The 19,325-nt window shown below is 29.4% G+C and overlaps 1 protein-coding gene and 1 long non-coding RNA gene across 2 annotated transcripts in view; one reads left to right on the forward strand and one right to left on the reverse strand.

The window, feature by feature from the left end:
• Window positions 1–19,325, reverse strand: part of LOC112680664 — a 171,061-nt gene that overhangs the window by 84,821 nt on the left and 66,915 nt on the right. The gene's annotated exons all lie outside the window — the stretch shown is intronic.
• LOC112680666 lies at window positions 11–3,248 on the forward strand. Its single transcript, XR_003148334.1, has 3 exons — window positions 11–572; window positions 2,091–2,261; window positions 2,885–3,248. It is a non-coding gene; the product is annotated as an uncharacterized LOC112680666 (long non-coding RNA).

Below are 19,325 nucleotides of genomic sequence, written 5' to 3' on the forward strand. Positions count from 1 at the left end.
AAGTATAATAAAGTATTCAAGTTAAAATAATTTTTATAAGAGTGAAATATCCACTTAGTTTAAAAAAAATTGCCAATTTCTGTGAAAGCCAAACAAGATTCATACCAATATTTGAATAATTATATAATATACCTTTATTTACCCTGAATTAATAACTAAACGTGTGTCTGATATTTACTTATCGGGTAATACATACGAGATAGTATTAAGTACACAGGTAACAGTCATTAAATACACGTGTATCAGTAAAAAATACCCGTGTATTGAAAACACGGGTATTAATAGATTTAATACACGTGTACAAGTAACGCGGGTACACGTATACTCTAATAACCATGTATGACTACGACCCCTAATTTAAATGGATGGCCTGAGTTTTAAAACCACAAAATCATCGAATGGTACGATTATCTTGAAATAATATAGCGATTGATGTTAGCAAAAATGATACACGAGGGCAATGAATCGACTCCGACCGAAATCTTGGCGAACAGCATTCAACAAGGCGATTTCCATGATGAGTCGAAGACGATATATTATTGCGTTAGATAAGAAACACGCAAATGCAGAGGGTAAGCAAGAATAGGCTACCAAACACTGAATCTTGTAGGTTATGGCATGTCGCAGGTTTATATAGGAATGGCCATGCGATATATACGTATATAATTAGTTCGGGGGAGTAGACAAACGTGTTCAAAACGTAATAATAGGATTTTATATTAATGCACTGATTCAATTGTTATTTGTTGTTGTATAAGTTAGGCTCCGGCATGGGATTATTTCTTCTTGAAAAAATCCATATGATCAGGAAATTTCTAGGATACAACTATTATCGGTTATTTAATCAAACAGTTCACACTACTTCGTATTATATTGTTCTTTTTAAATATATCACTTTATACACAACGCACGGTACGTATAAGTAGGTTATTATTTATATATTTAACCAAAACGTATGTCCACATGGTATACAAAAATACATACGTCACATACGTGTTCTGTGTTCACCGAATTGGCGGTACGTCAAAGGAAATTACTTGTCTCGTTCATGATCAATGCGAAAATCAAACAAATCAATTCCTATGTGTTAGGTTAAGTTAGACAGGCGCGGATTTAGAACTCAAATTGGGGGGGTCATTTTTTCGAAAGTACAAAAAGATAATACACAATTACTAAATAATAAAAGTAAATTATTAATTCAAATTAGAACGTTATGAATAAATGAAATTGTTAATTTTTAAATTAAATAACAAAGTTTAATATTCTTTGTTTTATTTTTCCAAATTTAGAAATAATATTATTAACATTTATGGGTACATTCTTGTGAACATTGAGTTCCTTTCCCATGTTTAAACGAAGCCATGTCTTAAGACGCCTGAAAGTAGAGAATGATCGCATTTATAATATTTTTTAACAAGTTATTAGAACCTAAATTAGCGATTAGCGGTGCCATAGCAAGTATATGATACCTATAATATAATATAAACATACGGGTAACGGATTAGGAATAACCGAATTGGTTCCCGTTTGTGAACAAGTTAGGTGGGCCAGTGCATAGAGAGCAAAAAACAAAATTTTAAAAACTATATGTATGACATATAGACATAATTATTATATCAATAAGATAGCGTATAGAAATATAATAGATATAATATAGATTACTAGAGACTAGCGAATTATTAGCAAACAGGAAAGAAATAACAAATACTTGGAAAATTATATGACTAAGTGCATTAAAGAGAAAATTACGAGAATTGTATATTTAAAGAAAGTTAGATTCAAATTTGCAAATCAGTGTTTTTAAAATGTATTTACTCGTATTATATTTTATTATTTGTATTTCGTACACCTAAGTGATGACTAGTTGACTTCCAAACCAACGATTTAAAATTGTATATATTTTATCATTTTTTTTTAACATACATTAACGCACATTAACCAAGCCTACTTTAAAGTTGATAATTCTAAACCTGTAAAATTGAGAAGGAAAATGTGCGTAAATAAACGGAAACCAATTCGGCTATACCTAATAAAATACCTTTTTTAAACAGGAACCAAATTGGCTATACTTAATAAAATAGCTTTTTCAGGCGAAAACCAATTCGGGACATTGGATTGGAGCTCGAGAACCAATTCGGTACCAGCCAACGGATTGACAGTAATCTTATCTAAGATAAGTTAACTTTCCGTCGAAGGTCGAAACTCAAAAATTTCCGCAGATTATATTTATATTTATTCACCAACAATATTATAGTCTATCAGTAAGTATATAATCACTATAAATATTCTTAGAAGTTGGATGGTGAAATTATGATTTTATGAACAAGTGGTGATATAGTTTAAATGTATATAAATATAATATGTTGTATAACATTTTTATTGCAAGAAAAAATCTAATTGAAAAAAAATTAAAAACGCCATTTATGCATATTTTAATTTTTTAAATAAACACGAAGAACCTAATCTTGATGTTTTCTAGTGGGTGGGGGTCATGACCCCCCTGGATCCACGCCTGAGGTTAGGTTATATTTTGCATTTATGTATAAATTTTCTATTATAGTTTGCAAAAATCACACACGATTGAAACGCGTGTGTTCGTAGACGCAAATAGGGGGGGGGGGCTTACCGTCTCCTAAAATTGCTACGGCCCCCTCAAAAACTAATGATTTCACTATGTGTTTTGTTACGACGTAAAAGCATCCAGACCTGAGCTTCAGCCCCTCCCTCCCTTCATTTCAAATGAATCGGTGATTGTAAAAACCACACTTGTCACATATTTTATGAAATCGTTTTTATTTTAGTTGTTTAATCTTCAATGATTCAATGATAAACGCATGTTGTATGTAAAAACCACATTTGTCCTTCTATGTCTTATGTGTTTAAGGTGGTTGGAAGCAGCGTATTTATTTCACGTTGTAGACCTAAAGTCGGGAGCACGAAAAATGATCGCTACTCGTCATGCGCCAAGCGGCTAGCCGCTAGCCGCGGCTGTTTTTCTAAAGTGGTTATCAAATCTACGCTCTTTAATGTTGTTCATGTTATCGCCAGTGATATATAAATACAATTTATATATACTATAAATACAAGGAGTGTCTAAACACAGGAATGCAACTTAACCATTCTGCGTATGCGCGTAATTTATTCACCACTATTATAATGTTAAGCTGTTACATAGAGTTATTCTATGGGCTGTTATCAATATATCATATCAAATCACTATAATAATATGAGTTATGAATCTAATTATTCAAAATTTAACTACATACTTCCTATGTAAATAATATATTGTAATTTTATTTTAGTTGTTAAATAATAATGTTCAGTTTCGTTATAATTTTTTTTTGTAGTAGTATATTATTGAGATGTTTAGTTTCAACTCTAGTGTAATGTACTATGTATACATTATATTTTTTCATACGTATTTTATAGTAACCAAGTATTTACAATTATAACCATAAACAAATTAATAGAAGTAATATGAACCACGTGCGAATCATAAAATCTCGAATAGGTAAAATTTGCGAAACAGCATTAGCAACCAAATGTATCCAGCCATCCAGTATATAGGCTCCGCTTATATTTGTTACTATCATTTACTTTGTCTATGTTGATGTTAAATTAAAAATTGTTAAATAAAATATCAGTAATACCGTAATAAGTATTCTTGATAAAGTTATTAATCTAAATCTAAAATCCTTACATCCTAATATTGTGTAACCGTGTTGAACTCACAACTCGGCACACTAAATACACTAGTTGGTTTCGATAATTCATACTTGTACTTACTATTAAGATAATGTAATTTATATAGATATTAGATAATTTTTATGTTTAAGATATTTGTCATTCGGTGCACAGCTCTTATCGAGCACACATGTTTATTAAACGTCTGCGATTCTTTTTATGTTTCACTAATACAACTTTGTCGATTTTAACAAAATTAAAACCGTTGAAAAGGGGAAAAAAAGACGAATCACTAGTATTTCAGGTCCTACCCACTACGGGGGTCTGTGCAGCCCCAAAGTAAGAAAAATCACATTTTTAATTACCGTTGCACAAAATGTCTAACCAAAATAATACGCTGCCGCGCTCGTCACCACAAAAGAAGCCATACAACAACAAACCAATAACTCCAATTAAAATTGTAAATGGCAATCAAATAATTAAACAAAACGAAATAATAAACACCGACCCGGACGATTTATCATCTGTTGATTGGACATAGGTAATGTCTCCTTACTCCCAAAAACGTCAGCACATTCCATCACCTATTACGTCTCCCAAAACCAAACAAAGCAATACATCAAGTCAGTTTACAACAAAAAATCGTTACGCCCCACTTTCTGAAAACTTATCTAATCAGGAAATGGATACTGATCAAACGTCTGAATTACCAAATACCAAACCACAATTACCACCTCCAATTATTATCAAATCTGAATTAAACTACAAAAATTTCTGTAACGCTATCAAACTATTAATCGGTCCCGAAGAATTCTTTTGCAAAAGTCTTATCAATAACCTAAAACTTCAAACAAAATCGGCTGATTTATTCCGAAAAGTAACTAAACTGCTCAAAGAAAAAGGAGTTGATTTTCACACTTATCAAGTTAAACAAGATAAACCATACAGAGTCGTTTTTCGGAACTTACATCATACCACGCCTATCGATTTTATTATCCAAGAATTAAATGAAAACGGATTCACTGCAAGACAAGTTGTAAATGTAAAAAATAAAATAACAAAACTACCGTTACCCCTATTTTTCATAGACCTTGAACCTGACTAAAATAACAAAGAAATATTTAAATTAACTTCAATATGCTACACCAAAATTAAAGTTGAAGAGCCACACCCCCGACGCCAAATAATACAATGTCTTAGATGCCAAGATTTTGGTCACTCGAAAACATACTATAATCACGCACCTCGATGTGTGAAATGTAGGGAAAACCACAATACTTCTGCCTGTTTAAAACCCATCGACCAACCACCAAAATGCGCACTATGCGAAGGACAACACCCAGCAAATTATCAAGGTTGCATTGTGTATAAAAATCTACAACAAAGACACCAGAAAAATAAAAAAAAAATTAACCAAGATTTCCAATCTGATATTAAATTATTAAGTAACAATAATCCCAAACCTGTTAAAGAGGTCTATTGCACCACCCCAAATGATAAAATTAATACTAATAATCAGCCTCACACTCAATCATACGCAGATGCCTCTCGTGAATTTAATAATACAAAAATCCATGAACAAACCACTAATTATTTTTCCAAACAGCTCACCTCATTCCTAGATGATTTTAAATTAATTATTAATCCACTTATTTCACTTCTCAAAACGGTTATCAACAAACTTTTAATAAAAAATAATGAATAACTCCACCCAATCCCATCCCTCATTAAACATTTTACTCAGGAACGCAAACGGTGCCATCCAACATAAACATGAACTTCATAACTTATTATTCGAAAAAGAAATTGATATATTCCAAACTCGACTCCCATAAAAAATATGTCCTCTCACGTTTTACCTGGAAACCCAAAACGACGTTTAAAAAGGAATTGGTCCCGTGACCTATTATAATAAATTGCCAAATTACAAATTATGAGGGTGTTGCCAATGGGCCTCTTCCCCAATCATGCTATTCATGCCATTGTTATTCATAATATTTATCACATTTACTCATTGTTTTTGTTTTTATGTACAGATTGTAAATTTCTTTAAAAAAAAAAAAAAAAAAAAAAGAAGATATTTGTAAATTGTATTGTTAATACTCAATAAAACATTTAATATATATCCTTTGTATAATAAATTTTGATAAAGTCTGGTTTATGAAATGTTCAAATATGTAATTGAGTAAATGTAGATATAAATAAACATTAAAAACCATATCAACATATTAAATAGTTATTGCTGTTTTGATTTTTTTTTCAAATGTATCTGGTATATATAATGATTTATTTACTGAAATGGTCGAAGCAGTGTAAAATACGTATGTAGTGTGTTCAAATTTTGAATAATTTGATTCAAAACTTATTTTATTATAATAATATTATTATCGTATTATAGAGATTTGATATAATATATTGATAACAGCCTAACATTATGATAGTGGTGAATAAATTACGCGCATGTGAAGAATGCATAAAGGTGCATTCCTGTGTTTAGACGCTCCTTAAATACGAGTACATATACCTTTATCTGTGGTTATCGCTCATTATTCGTGCTCGTGAATATGATACGTAACAACAGCGTGACGGTACAAAGTTGAGAACCAATGGTTACAACAGTAGGTACCAACGCTCATTTTTCATACTCCCGATTATAAAAGCCTAACAAGATTGCGCATACTTAAAATCATCATAATTAAATTCTGTAAAAATATTTGAGTGGATCAACCTTTTTTCTAGGTTAATGTGGAAATCGATTTTTGATATTTGTTTAAAAATTGTCTTTAAATTTTATTTGAGTTTCTCAATTTTTTTTTAATTTTTAGATTTACTTTAGTGTCTTTTTTAAAAATGTTTAACAGTGGTTCTAAAATCATCTTACACAATAACCTAGAAAAAAGGTTGATCAACTCAAATCGTTTTTTCAGAATTGAAATCCGATCATTTAACATTGACGTTTTTTTGTCAGGCTTGATTAATTTTCAGAGATTCTACGTCGGAACAATATATTTTATTTCATCATATGCAATGACTTGTGCATGCGCGTGCGAACTATTAATTGTTTCCCAAAACGTTAAATGCTAGTGCGCAACGTCAGCCGCCTGCGAACCAATAATATTATATAGATACCTATATAGTCTTACTATGAATTCAAATAAATTGAATAACCTATATTTATTATTTGGTATATTTACTGCAATGAGTTTTTTCACATACTATAGGATTATGCCGCAAATACCTATGGATTGAGTCGACACTTAGTACTTACTACTTGTAGGAGCCACATCTAACGTTTAGTTTCAGACGTTTCAGTGCATTGTTACTAGATTTTATATGGATTCATTACTTCCAGAAATAATCGATTCTAGTTTTGATCGTGGATTACCAATAAGGCCAGGCATTCCCGAAAAAAAGTTTAATACTACAATAGTTTTAGTATGATAATTATTATTAATAGTTATTGTGATAAATTATATAAATATAATTAACATAAAACTTACGAATTACGAATTTATTACTTATGATTATAGCACCTTTAGCTTTTTATTTTATTTCTAATACATCTTGAATTCATTAATAATTAGATGTAATCAATATTCGTTCTAAAACTTTTTTTATAAAATTTGGCAACCGATGATTCTTGCACTCGAATTGCAAATGCGTTTTACTTATTAATTATTATGAATTTATAAATAATAATTATAATAATAATATTGAATAATATTACTTGTCTTTCGGCATACGACAACGGTAATGACAGTTTTGTACAGTTATATACAGTAATGACTAATGACAGTCCGTTTGCTGATAAGGTTGGAGCGTATTATTTCGGGGAAATCACACACACAACTAATAATCGTTTACTAACGCACACACTCACAAAAAATAACATCCCGCGTATAAGGTATTGTCTATATCAGAGATTCCTAAACTTTTCCTACTCGTGGCGCCCCTATTAAAATTGTACGACCTTTTTTTTTAATAAAATAGATAAAATAACAAACGTGTTTAATTTTCAATAGATAATATGGAAATATTTATTTTATATAATTATACACTGAAAAAATTTAATTTTAATTTTATTAGATAAAGTAAATTGGACTTAGTTTATTTGTAGAAAACAATTGAATTAGTGAGATGTATGAGCTTGGACATCACTGCATAGTTTTATAAATCTTGGGATAAAAATTTATATTTCTACTCTCATTTCCTTCTCCACATTGATTTTTGACCAATATTTGCTTTTTATCACAGCGACCACCGAAAACCTAGCTTTACATAAATATGAAGTAGAAAACGGAATTAAAACACGTAGAGTTTTTTCACATACAAGGGGATATTCAATTTTATTGAAATCTAAAATTTGGTCAATTCCATATTGCTAATGTTGATTTCATACTACTGAGGCAAGACAACTCAATTAGATATTCTTCTTCAGTAGAAATAAATTCTGGTGGAACAATGGAGTTAAATGGATCTTGAATCCATGCAAATTTATCAGTGTCTTCATTTTTAAAATATTTCTCAAACCATATCACTAACCGTGATAAGTGATCTTTAAAATTGTATTTCATATACTGAGAAATCTCAACTCTAATAGAGGTCGAAACTGCTGCAATATGGAAAAAGAATCTTTGTTCGTGCCTTCATTAATTTTTCTTCTCCATAGTTTGAGTTTTTTTAATAAAAGCTGTCATTTTACTCATCGACTTCAAAATATGCGTATTATTTTCCTGCAATGAGGTGTTCAATGCATTCAGTTTTTCAAAAATGTCACACAAGTATGCCAATTTTACTAAAAAATTTTCGTTAGAAAATTCATTGGCATATTTGTGTCCTTCTTTAAGAAATATATAAATTTCTTGCCGTAATTCAAACGTGCGTGATAAAACATTAACACGAGAGAGCCATCGTGCACTACTGCAGTACAACAAACTTGAGTGTTCAGCTCCCATATCGTCATATAATTTTTTTAAAAATCTTGCCTTCAGTGGACGAGTTTTAATAAAATTGACTACATTCACTACACATTCTAATACTTGATTCAGCGCAGGACTCAGATATTTTGCCGCAAGTGCTTCTATATGGATAATGCAATGGGTCCACAGTGCATCAGGGGATTTGCTTTTAATAAATGACTGTAATCCTCCATAACTGCCAGACATGGAACGAGCGCCGTCAGTACAAACACCGACACATTTAGTCCAATCCAACATATTATCTGACATAAAATTGTTAAAAATTAACTGTTATGGATTTACTGGTTGTACCTAGCATTGAAAAAGAACCTAGTATGATAAGTATCTATCTATTTACTCAAAAATGTGTTATATTTAATCATTTTTATGATATCTAGAAATTTTAAATTTATTAGAAGCTAGTAGCTTTAAGAAAACTGAATTTTTGAACATAATGAAGTTATTGAAGAAGAGGGGAAATTAAATTTATTAATTGTTCTAAGTAATTCTAACAAGACAGCAGGTATGTACATTGTATTTATATAGTCTTTAAGATTTAATTAATGTTTTAAATTATAATAGTGAGACAGACAGTAAATCACTAAAACTAAATCAAATTGTATGAATAATATAATAATAGTTAAACATCATATATCCAACTAAACCTTAGAAAATGCATAAATGCTTAGAGTTAAATAAAGACTCCAAAAATAAATTTGATTACTTGGCAAATTGATTGTCTGCAGACAGAATTAACAAAGGTGGTTTGAATGTAGAGTATGAATTTTTTGCTTCTAATTACAATAATTGTATGAATAGTGCTATGGCAAATGACATAAAAATCCAATCTAAACATAAAATTTATTCAATTGATTTAACTAATTTAAGTGATCAAAATGATTCTAAGAATGATGATTGGAAAAAACAATACATTTTACAATCATAGCACTGTGTAAAATGGGAATGGGTCAACTTTCCCAAATTTATTCATGGCTTATAAAGGAGTTTTTATTTTGCCACCAACATCAGCAGGACGATGTTTTTTCCGAGCTTAAACTTATTAAAACCAAACTACCCTCTACTTTTGGAGTAAAAGGTTGGACAATTTAATGTTGATTTCAAGCAACCCTGATGTAGAAGTATCAATTAAAGTTACTATAAATAAAATCGCTTCAACTTCCAGTGTTTTGCATAAAGCATTAATGTATTGTTAACACTTATAAAATAGCTATTAACTATTTAACTATTTGTATTAAATTGGTTTAATTAAAAAAAAAATCTTAAAATTACTTAGTTACTCAAGTAATTATTTTAGACAAAAAATTAATACAGTGTATAAGATAAAACTAATTTTGACTTATATCTAGGTTTTTTTGAGTCAACTCACTCGGTTAGTTAGGTATCTAAAATTTGGTACTTAATACAATATCACATCATTACAATTATTATGTAAGTTTTAGAATAGTTTTCAACAATCATAATCATAATCATAAATATAATCATAAATTATATAATCAGAAATATAATCATAAAAATTAGGTAAACTTTTGTAAAATTACTTTGGTAGGTGAGTGGGTGGTATTAACAACTCTTAAACTACCAAATGAAAAATGTCAAACCGACTGTGTATATGAGTAGGCTATAACCAAATGTTACACGTAACAGAAATCACTTTTTTCAGAACTTGAAACTATTAACTTAAAAAAAAATATTTAAATGACAAAAATCATATTTTTTTTGTGAAAAATTTGTGTTTCTCAACATCAATTTTACAATAATGATGTATGTTAGTTATATTTAATTTTACGGTTGTTCTCCTCATCCTCTCCTTGTGGTTTTTTGAAAAAAGTGATTTCTGGAACGTGTGACTTTTGATTCTAGCCTACTCATAAAATGATATATATATTATCAATATTTTTAACGAATGTACATTACCGTGTAGGTATTTCTTACAAATAATCCACGGGCGGCTAGTTCACGTAGAAATAGAATATAATAGTCATAAACAATTATTTGTAGTAACCATTAACTTTTTCCGGGAACAATATAGGCCGTTGGAAAATACTAAATAGGTATCAATAGAATACGCGTTTCTTGCGCCCGTGTATCCGCCGTCTCACGTATACATCACGGATATATATTTTCGAAAAACACGTATTTCACGTCTCACGAGAATTCTGCGATGACACGTAATTTCCGCCATTTATGTTCATATGGTTCTCTTTTTTTTTTTTATAAACCTTTGTTTAAGATCCCATTATATATTATATTATATTATATTGTATTGTTATTAGTCTCTACTTTCAATAATAAGTATAAATAGATTAGATGGATATTAAGTATTATCGCAGCCTTGGTAGATAGTCACGTGTATTCTATGTGTATCGTTTCTAAGTATACGAATCACGGAATCACGTCAGCGGTCTGGTCATAATATTTTACAGTCATAAATTATTAATTCCTATTTATTCCAATTTATTCTATCATCATGACGGCCAGGGCCGTACTCAGCTTTGGCGAGCCCCGGACAAACTAAGTCTTCTGGGCCCCCTATTTTTCAAAGAGGTTTTCCTGGTTTTCGTAAGAAAAATTTGTCTAATTATGTATAAAACTAATAATTAAATTATTTTAACATCAAATATTATTGCAACCATGCTATTTTAATATGTTTTATTTTTATTTAAACAATATTGAAACTTTTTCAAAGAAAATTTAAATACTCAAATACATAAATGATAATATACAAAACGACATAATAATATTAAATGTTATATCAATAACCATAACTTATATAATTAATAACCCTAAATTTAAAATAGTCCTTGGGTTTTTCTTCTTGCGTTTCTCACGGCAAAATCATCAACATCGTCAAATCAATGGTCCCATCCATGTCAATCGTCTTTGCCATTTGAGCCTTCACTGCTAAAACACCTAAGCTTGAGAGTCTCTGTTGTGTCATTGTTGATCGTAATACATTCTTCACTTTCTTCAATGTCGAGAAAGATCGTTCCGCACTCGCAACAGTTGCAGGAATAGTCAAAAATAATCGTAATGCAATACATAAATTAGAGAACATGTTTGCAAGATTAGTTTTTTGCAAGTGATTCAGCAATTCTATGGGGTTTAGTTGTTTATGTCCAAAGTTAGTAGCATGAACTATATTAAGACTTTGTAGCTCATCTACTAAATCTTTTTGTAAATTATTATTATATTTCAAAACCAGATTTCTAGATTTTAATTTAATTTCTCCTTCTGTCATATATTTAAATTCCCAAAGAACTGAGAAGATATCAATAATTGTTTTCAGTGATTCAATTCGTTTGTTTATATATGCAATTATTTCATCCAAAATGACATAAAATTTATTCCTTGATGAGATTAAAGTAGAATATAAATATTCGGTCGCTACAAATGGTTTTCAAATAATTGATTTGTTTCGAATGTTTTCGATGTATCGAATGATTTGCAATTATTATATGTTTATCATTGCATTAATACACAGATACACAGCATTAATATATGAATAAAAATTCAACAATTTGGTAGTGTTTATTGGTCGATACCTAAGCTCCAGCAGCGGACCGTTAAAATTTAAAAGTTTTTTTTTTATAGATCTGGGCCCCTCAAAAATAGGTTTAGGGTCGGGCCCCAGACAAATGACCCGAGAAAACCGGTCTGAGTACGGCCCTGATGACGGATAAGACAGAAAAATTAATTGATTTGGTGCATAATTGTCCGTATTTATATGACACTAGTCATTTTGAATATAAAAATACCCTAAAAAAAAAAACAGAAGTGGAATGAAATAATTATTGCCGGGATACTCAATGTGTCAAGTATAGGGTTGCCATACGTTCTGGAAAACTGAGATTGTCATCGCTTCTGGACGTTTATATGTCCCGGATTAGACGTTGAGAGGAAATGTAGTATTGTTTAATTTTTAATTTCGACCATCTTATTTCAAAGTACACTTTTAATTATAATCGATTAACAATATATAATAAAAATACAATTTGTAATTTACACATATTAATATATAATATATTTTATTTCATAAAAATATTTTTAAATATTCTATTGCCGGCCATTAATGGTCCTCATCAATAGCGTATACATAACTTTTGTATGGGGAAGGAATCATTTGCAAACAAATCATTATTTATTTTTACGTTTCTAACGTCCTCACACTAAGAACATTATTTTATAACATTTAAAAAAAGGCCTAGGAAGATCTGATACCCCACATCCCCCAAGGACGTATTTGAGTTGAGACTATGGGGGGAGGAGGATTTTGATAATATCTGTGGCATTGATCAAGTATTTGTTTTGATGGGGAATTAGGGAATTAGTAAATCTATAAACATCTATAAAAAAGATTATTTAATATTTTTAATGACAAATGAACAAAGAAAACCGAAAAATAAGTGTGTGATGCCGTATGTGGTGTATACGATACAGCTGTGAATAGTTTTAACTCTAATATAATCGGAATTTTGATGAAAATATGAAGGGTTTTACCTCACAAGTTATACCGTTCTGATTGTATCTTTTCAAATTTATTGTAATATAAATTATATTGTTATAAATTGTAATACATATGTTGTTATCTAATATTTTATACATACAAAATATATTTTCGTCGATGGTTGCTAATACTGTATATACTGTATGATAATATTTTATTATGTACCCTGTGTGGTCATAACAATGACAAGATTACAATTTACGCGTTACTTACGAATTACATTGATTACGTTTTGAACATTTTAATACGGACTAGGTTAGACCTACCCGTCCTAGACATTTCATCATTTTTCTTGTTTTCGTGGTTGCGACGTCGCGCGTGGTATAGGGACCAAGGGCGTATTTTAGGGTGGGGGGTAAAGGGGGCATTCTCCTCGTGGCAGTGGCGTATTTGAGGGAGGGGTCAATTGGGGCAATCCCCCCTACCCCGAGAATTTTTAAACCAAGACAATTTTTATATAAATAATTGGTATTTTATTAAGAAACAAAAAATTATGATTTATTTTATAGAATTACTACATTTGAAAACGTTTCAAATTTACACTAATTTAAATAACGCAAAACGCTAAATTCTTCATAACGTTTTAATTGTCAATAACGGTAGACGGAAATTTTTTTAAACGTTTAAACTTATGTAACGTTTATATGCTTAAATTGAATAACGTTTAAATTATTTATAGCGTTAAACGCTCAATTGCTTATAACGTTTATATATCTCATAACGATAAATAATATATATTATTTTTATTGAAGACCCAGTCCTTACTTAGTGAAAAATTAGATAAAACACAAGTGAAACTTTCAAAACACAGATAGGTATTAAAAAAGAACTACACAGAAATCATTCTAAGTGCATCCAGCATTAGATTAAAAAAAAAAACCACAAATATCAAGGATTCACCTGATATAAATATTACCAAAAATTTTACTTGTAAATTTTGAGCCTGAATTAAAGACAAAATTTGAGCCCCCCCCCCTATACGTCTAAATACGCCCCTGCCCCATGGCTCGTATTTTTTTTTTAATATAATACATTGATTTATTTAAAAACTGTAATGTATAAATAATTAAGAATATAAATTACTAGTCCATTATTATAATATGTTATCATTATAACAGGAAAATGAGCTATAGGTAATGAACTGTAAATTATTTTTAAGGTTGTATTGAAGAAAAATTAGTTTTGCCCCCCCCCCCCCCCCATGACCTCAATTCATATACGCCCTTAGTGGGGACCATATAAATGTACGTACTAACGCTAATGTTAATTTATGATTGTATGCAATTACTAACACAATCACATTATTTTAAAAATTGCCTATATACTGTTCCTTAATAAACGCTAGTGTCGAAGCCTGGATTTTTTGGCTTTTTTTTTTGTATCTTGTACATTTGGTACCGTACAAAACCAATATACACCTCAATTGTCAAATGTAAACGGTTGGAAGTAGCATGTTTCAATATATTTGTAATCCAACATCGCATTGTTTTTTTTTTTTAGCTACCAATCTATTTTTATTAAAATTATGTTACCGTCGATTTAAATAAGTTCTCAACATAAATAAATTAATGAATGATGGAAAGTAATAAAATGACTGTGAACATTTATGAAGTTGTATAGTTTACAAAAGTCACAAGTTGGTTACTAAGTTATCAAATATTACATTTATGATCAGAACGAACTGAACTTAAATCGTACGCCATAAATGTATATATGTATGGTTATTTTTATTTATTAACATTATATTGATTGGAATTAAAAAAAAAATCATCTCGATAATCACGTAACATGTTGTAATATTTTATCGAAAAATGTCTAACAATTTAAGAATAATATCTTCGTATGGTATGAGTTCCCCAGTTGTAAACGACTACGAAACGTGGTTTAATTTTGCGTAAAATACGGTTTTAATAAGAATAGGAATAATATTCATTGACAAAATTATTATTTTCCCATCCTCAATTGTTTGTTTATTTATAAACCGTGCGCTGCTGAGATAGACAACCGGTTTCAACCTATTGTGCTCTAAAATGCGTACGGAGTGGTGGTACGAGTACGATTTTAGAACGCTGCCACAGTAGTCGGGAGAATAACACATGACTACGGCAAAATATTTCACACCAAAATAACTTTGTTCATTAAATCAAAACGAAATATTATTTTATTCGACCGGACTGAACTTCAACACTTCTACAGGGTACTAGACACGTTGGTTGCACCTAGGGTTAAACTGAGCGATCACCCTAAATGAACATTTTTTTGTCGAAAAGATTCCTTTTATTACTACCGACTTTCACCGATGTCTTTATTTTCAATAAAATATAAATAATTATAATAATAATAACAATAAATATACAGCAGTTATAATACTTGTATATATATATATATATATATATATATAGAAATAAAAGAAATAATAATTTATAGGACATTCTTTGTCTCGAATGTCATTCTTCACCAAAATCTTTCTACTCAACCCGTTGAAAATGTTCCCAAAATCTTTTATAAACGTTTTCATTCAAATGTAATAAATCATCGTGACCCTCCGATTTCAGGACCATCCGTTTTCACTAATCCCAGGAGTCCCAGAAGGCACCTAAAATGCGTCCTAACCTAAAGGCGTCGTGACCTAATAAATAATTAACCCCCTTACGTATATATTAGGAAGATCCAACAATGGATGGCTTCTTTCCTTAAAGCTTCTAGTCTGTAAAAACATAACCTCATTTAGTTTTTATGTTATGTAATAGTAATTAAGGTATTTTATGTTAACTGTACAGAACTTGTACTCATTGTAAAACTTTTATTTATAAATTGTTTAGTTGCAAATAAAAATATTAAAATCAATATAGTTATTAAACACAATGTTTGTCAAAATGACTATCCAAGGAAAACGACATACAACTAAACATAACATTATTAATTAATTTGTCAATGAGAAGAAAATCAGTGTGCTTCCAAGTGGAGTTCATAATCAATAATTTATTATAATAGTACCTACCTGCAGGTAATAATAATATATATTAATAATTAGTTATCTAAACCTTTACTACGAAAATTGACCATCAATAATATCACGAGTATATAAATACAATCTTAGTAATAATAAATTATCACAGAAAATAATTTAACTAATTTTACTACTTTCTCAGATTGAATTAAACTTCCTAAATCATCGTATGAGGTTACAACACTAATTATAGTTCCGCATCATTTTTACTTTAGCTAACATTATTGACCTTTCACTGAATGTAAATGCATATTTTCATTGTGTGATTAAAATTGTTTGACAACAAATATTAAGAGGATGTCAGCGCAGCTATATTTCGGTATAAAAACATGTTTTCAAAAAATAGGTTTACTCCGAAAGTATTATACTTATCGTAGTAAAATCTATTATACAAATTAAAGATAACAACATTATCTAGAGAGTGACATATCCATTTAGCTTTTTATACGTTTTTAACAGAAATACGATCTCTTTAAGCTATCGAAAATTGTAATTTTTTATTTTTAAATAACTACCATTTCAGTTGTTTGATCTATATGATTATACAAATGGATATGACATGCCCTAAATAATATTGTATTCTTTAATTTTGATAATAAAATATTTTTTTCTAAAAACACTTTAAACCTTTGTATTAACCATTTTTCGTAGACATGTTTTTTGTTGTCGAATTTAATTTTTCATTCGTAATGTCTACAATGTAATGTCATTCGTAATGCCTACGGCCGGCAGTGACAACGTCGGCGGTTATTTCTCCCACGACAAACAGCGGATTTGGTCGCGTCTATAGTAGTATCATTGATTATAAATAGTATTTTTTATAATCAATGCTAGTACGCACGATCTATTTTAAACTATTCGGCGATTGATTTTTTCCAGGAATAATAATAATAATTATTATGATTGTAGATGTCAAGCTCAATGGTATCTTCCGAAGGCTAATAAAAATAAATATTATTGTGATGTTTTCAGTCCAACTAGTGAATAATTATATTATTATAAATATTTACCACTTTCAGCGAATAAACCAAACCACCTATGTGATTTATATAAAAAAATATTTATACGTATATATACTGTATATATAATATTTATGAAGTACAAAACATATATTTTAAATTTCTAATAATTGTATTTTATCCAAAATGAAAACTCGTCATTTATCATTTGTCCATTTGATGAGAAACACGAGAGATTAATTTATAACTGTGGCGAATAAAAAATTGATGGTAAAGCGTACCAACAAAAAAAAAATTACTAAGTCATTAGTTAAAAATCGGTGGTCCATCCGTACAGAATGGTAAGCACCTATTGATTTTATTACTACTTTAGCATTTGAATTTACTTGTTGAAATGTAATATAAATTCCTAATACCTATAATTAGAGCCCCGATTAATATGCATTTAAAAAGTGTCAAATATAATACAAATATGCAACGAAAAAGTAGCTAACTATGCAATTATATACATTATTTTACACTTTATAAAATGTGTTTTTTTTTTTAAAACCACACTTTTAAACCAAATAAAATTCTAAATATTTTATCAAAAACAAAAAAAAAAAAATGATAATATCCACTTTTTTTTATTTCAAATCATTTAAATCAATCTAAAACTTTTAGGAAACTTAAAAACGAGAATACAAATAAAAAAAAAACTAAAAATAAATATTTTAGATTTTATAAATATTTTAGATCATTTGAAGTTCCCTACCCTCAAAAAACTAATGGAAAACTTAAAAAAAAAATACAAATCTTTTAAAATAATATTTTTCAAAACTTAATATCTTAAATAAAAATATATAATCTTAATAAAACTTAATATCTATCATCTCTATTCGAGGCCATTACAAAATTTATTGTAAACTAAAATAGTTAATTTATTAAAAATCTATTAAGTAAGCATGTTATATGCATTTATGAACAAATATGCAATAACCTTCAAAATATGCAAAATATGCAATGTAAAATTTGGTGTTTAAATTCGGTGTGGTATGAATCATGGTCATTTTAAACCTCCATAGACGTGCATATTCTTACTACAAACATGCAAATGCATATAAATTTGGGCTCTACTTATAATATAGTAAACTAGCATCTATAAAAATATTCTACCCAAAAACTAAAGCAGTGAAAGCATCTGTACCTTTATTAGCAGATTTTTCTATTAAACTTAATTTTAAATACATATAAATATATGTATATAATATGCTAGTCAAATTCAGTATGTAATTTTTTTTATGTTAGTATTATTATTAGATTATATTGATTAAATTGGCGTCATCGGAGAATTAAGTATATTGTATTACATTAAATTGCGACTTATTATTTTTTCCACACCACACACATTAGACCCAGATTTTATACGCTACACCATTTTATTTGTATTGTTGATTATTTTTTAATCGTAATTAAAATGGAATTTTTTTATAATAAACAATACTAAATACTTGTAATTTATATTTTTCACATGCATTTTAAAAAGTAAGTAATTAATCTAAATGTATAAATCAAGCTATGCTGTAAGCAATTTTTTTGTGTTTTATGAGTTGATACACAAATTAAAGGTAAGAGGAGCTCTAGTGAATAGGTAAGCTATGAGCGTAAAGGCCGTAAATCAAAAAGCGAGCGCACAGCGTTACAAATTGTAGCCAGATATAAATACTCAACGAAACGTTCGATACCACTATTCGTGGAATAATAATGTACCATATTATGGTACAATTAACCATCTGGAAATTCCCAATCCCTACTCTCTAATTCCTAGTACTAATAATTGTTATTTCAGTTTGTTGTATTATTATCTGTGTTATGATATCTTATAAAATCACATAGAAATAATATGATAATTTGATATCAAAATATGCACAAAATACAGTGCATCAAAATAAAAATTATGAAAATTTCGAGTTACGTCCGTAGTCGACGATATTAATATTATCGGATGATGATATATCGATATTATGATAAATCGAAAATATCAAACGATATCGATATATTGTTTACAAATATCGATATTTTTGGCCCATCCCTATGGCAGACGGACCGTCACGGTCGGCGATAATAGATGTGATTACGGTCTGCCGCGGCGCCACCAATACGGCGCGCAATGCCATCTCTGGAGCGTTGCACACACGTTTTATTTTGCG

This window comes from Sipha flava, unplaced genomic scaffold (genome assembly GCF_003268045.1).
Source record: "Sipha flava isolate LNK unplaced genomic scaffold, YSA_version1 179_pilon_pilon, whole genome shotgun sequence".
Taxonomy (NCBI): Eukaryota; Metazoa; Arthropoda; class Insecta; order Hemiptera; family Aphididae; genus Sipha; species Sipha flava.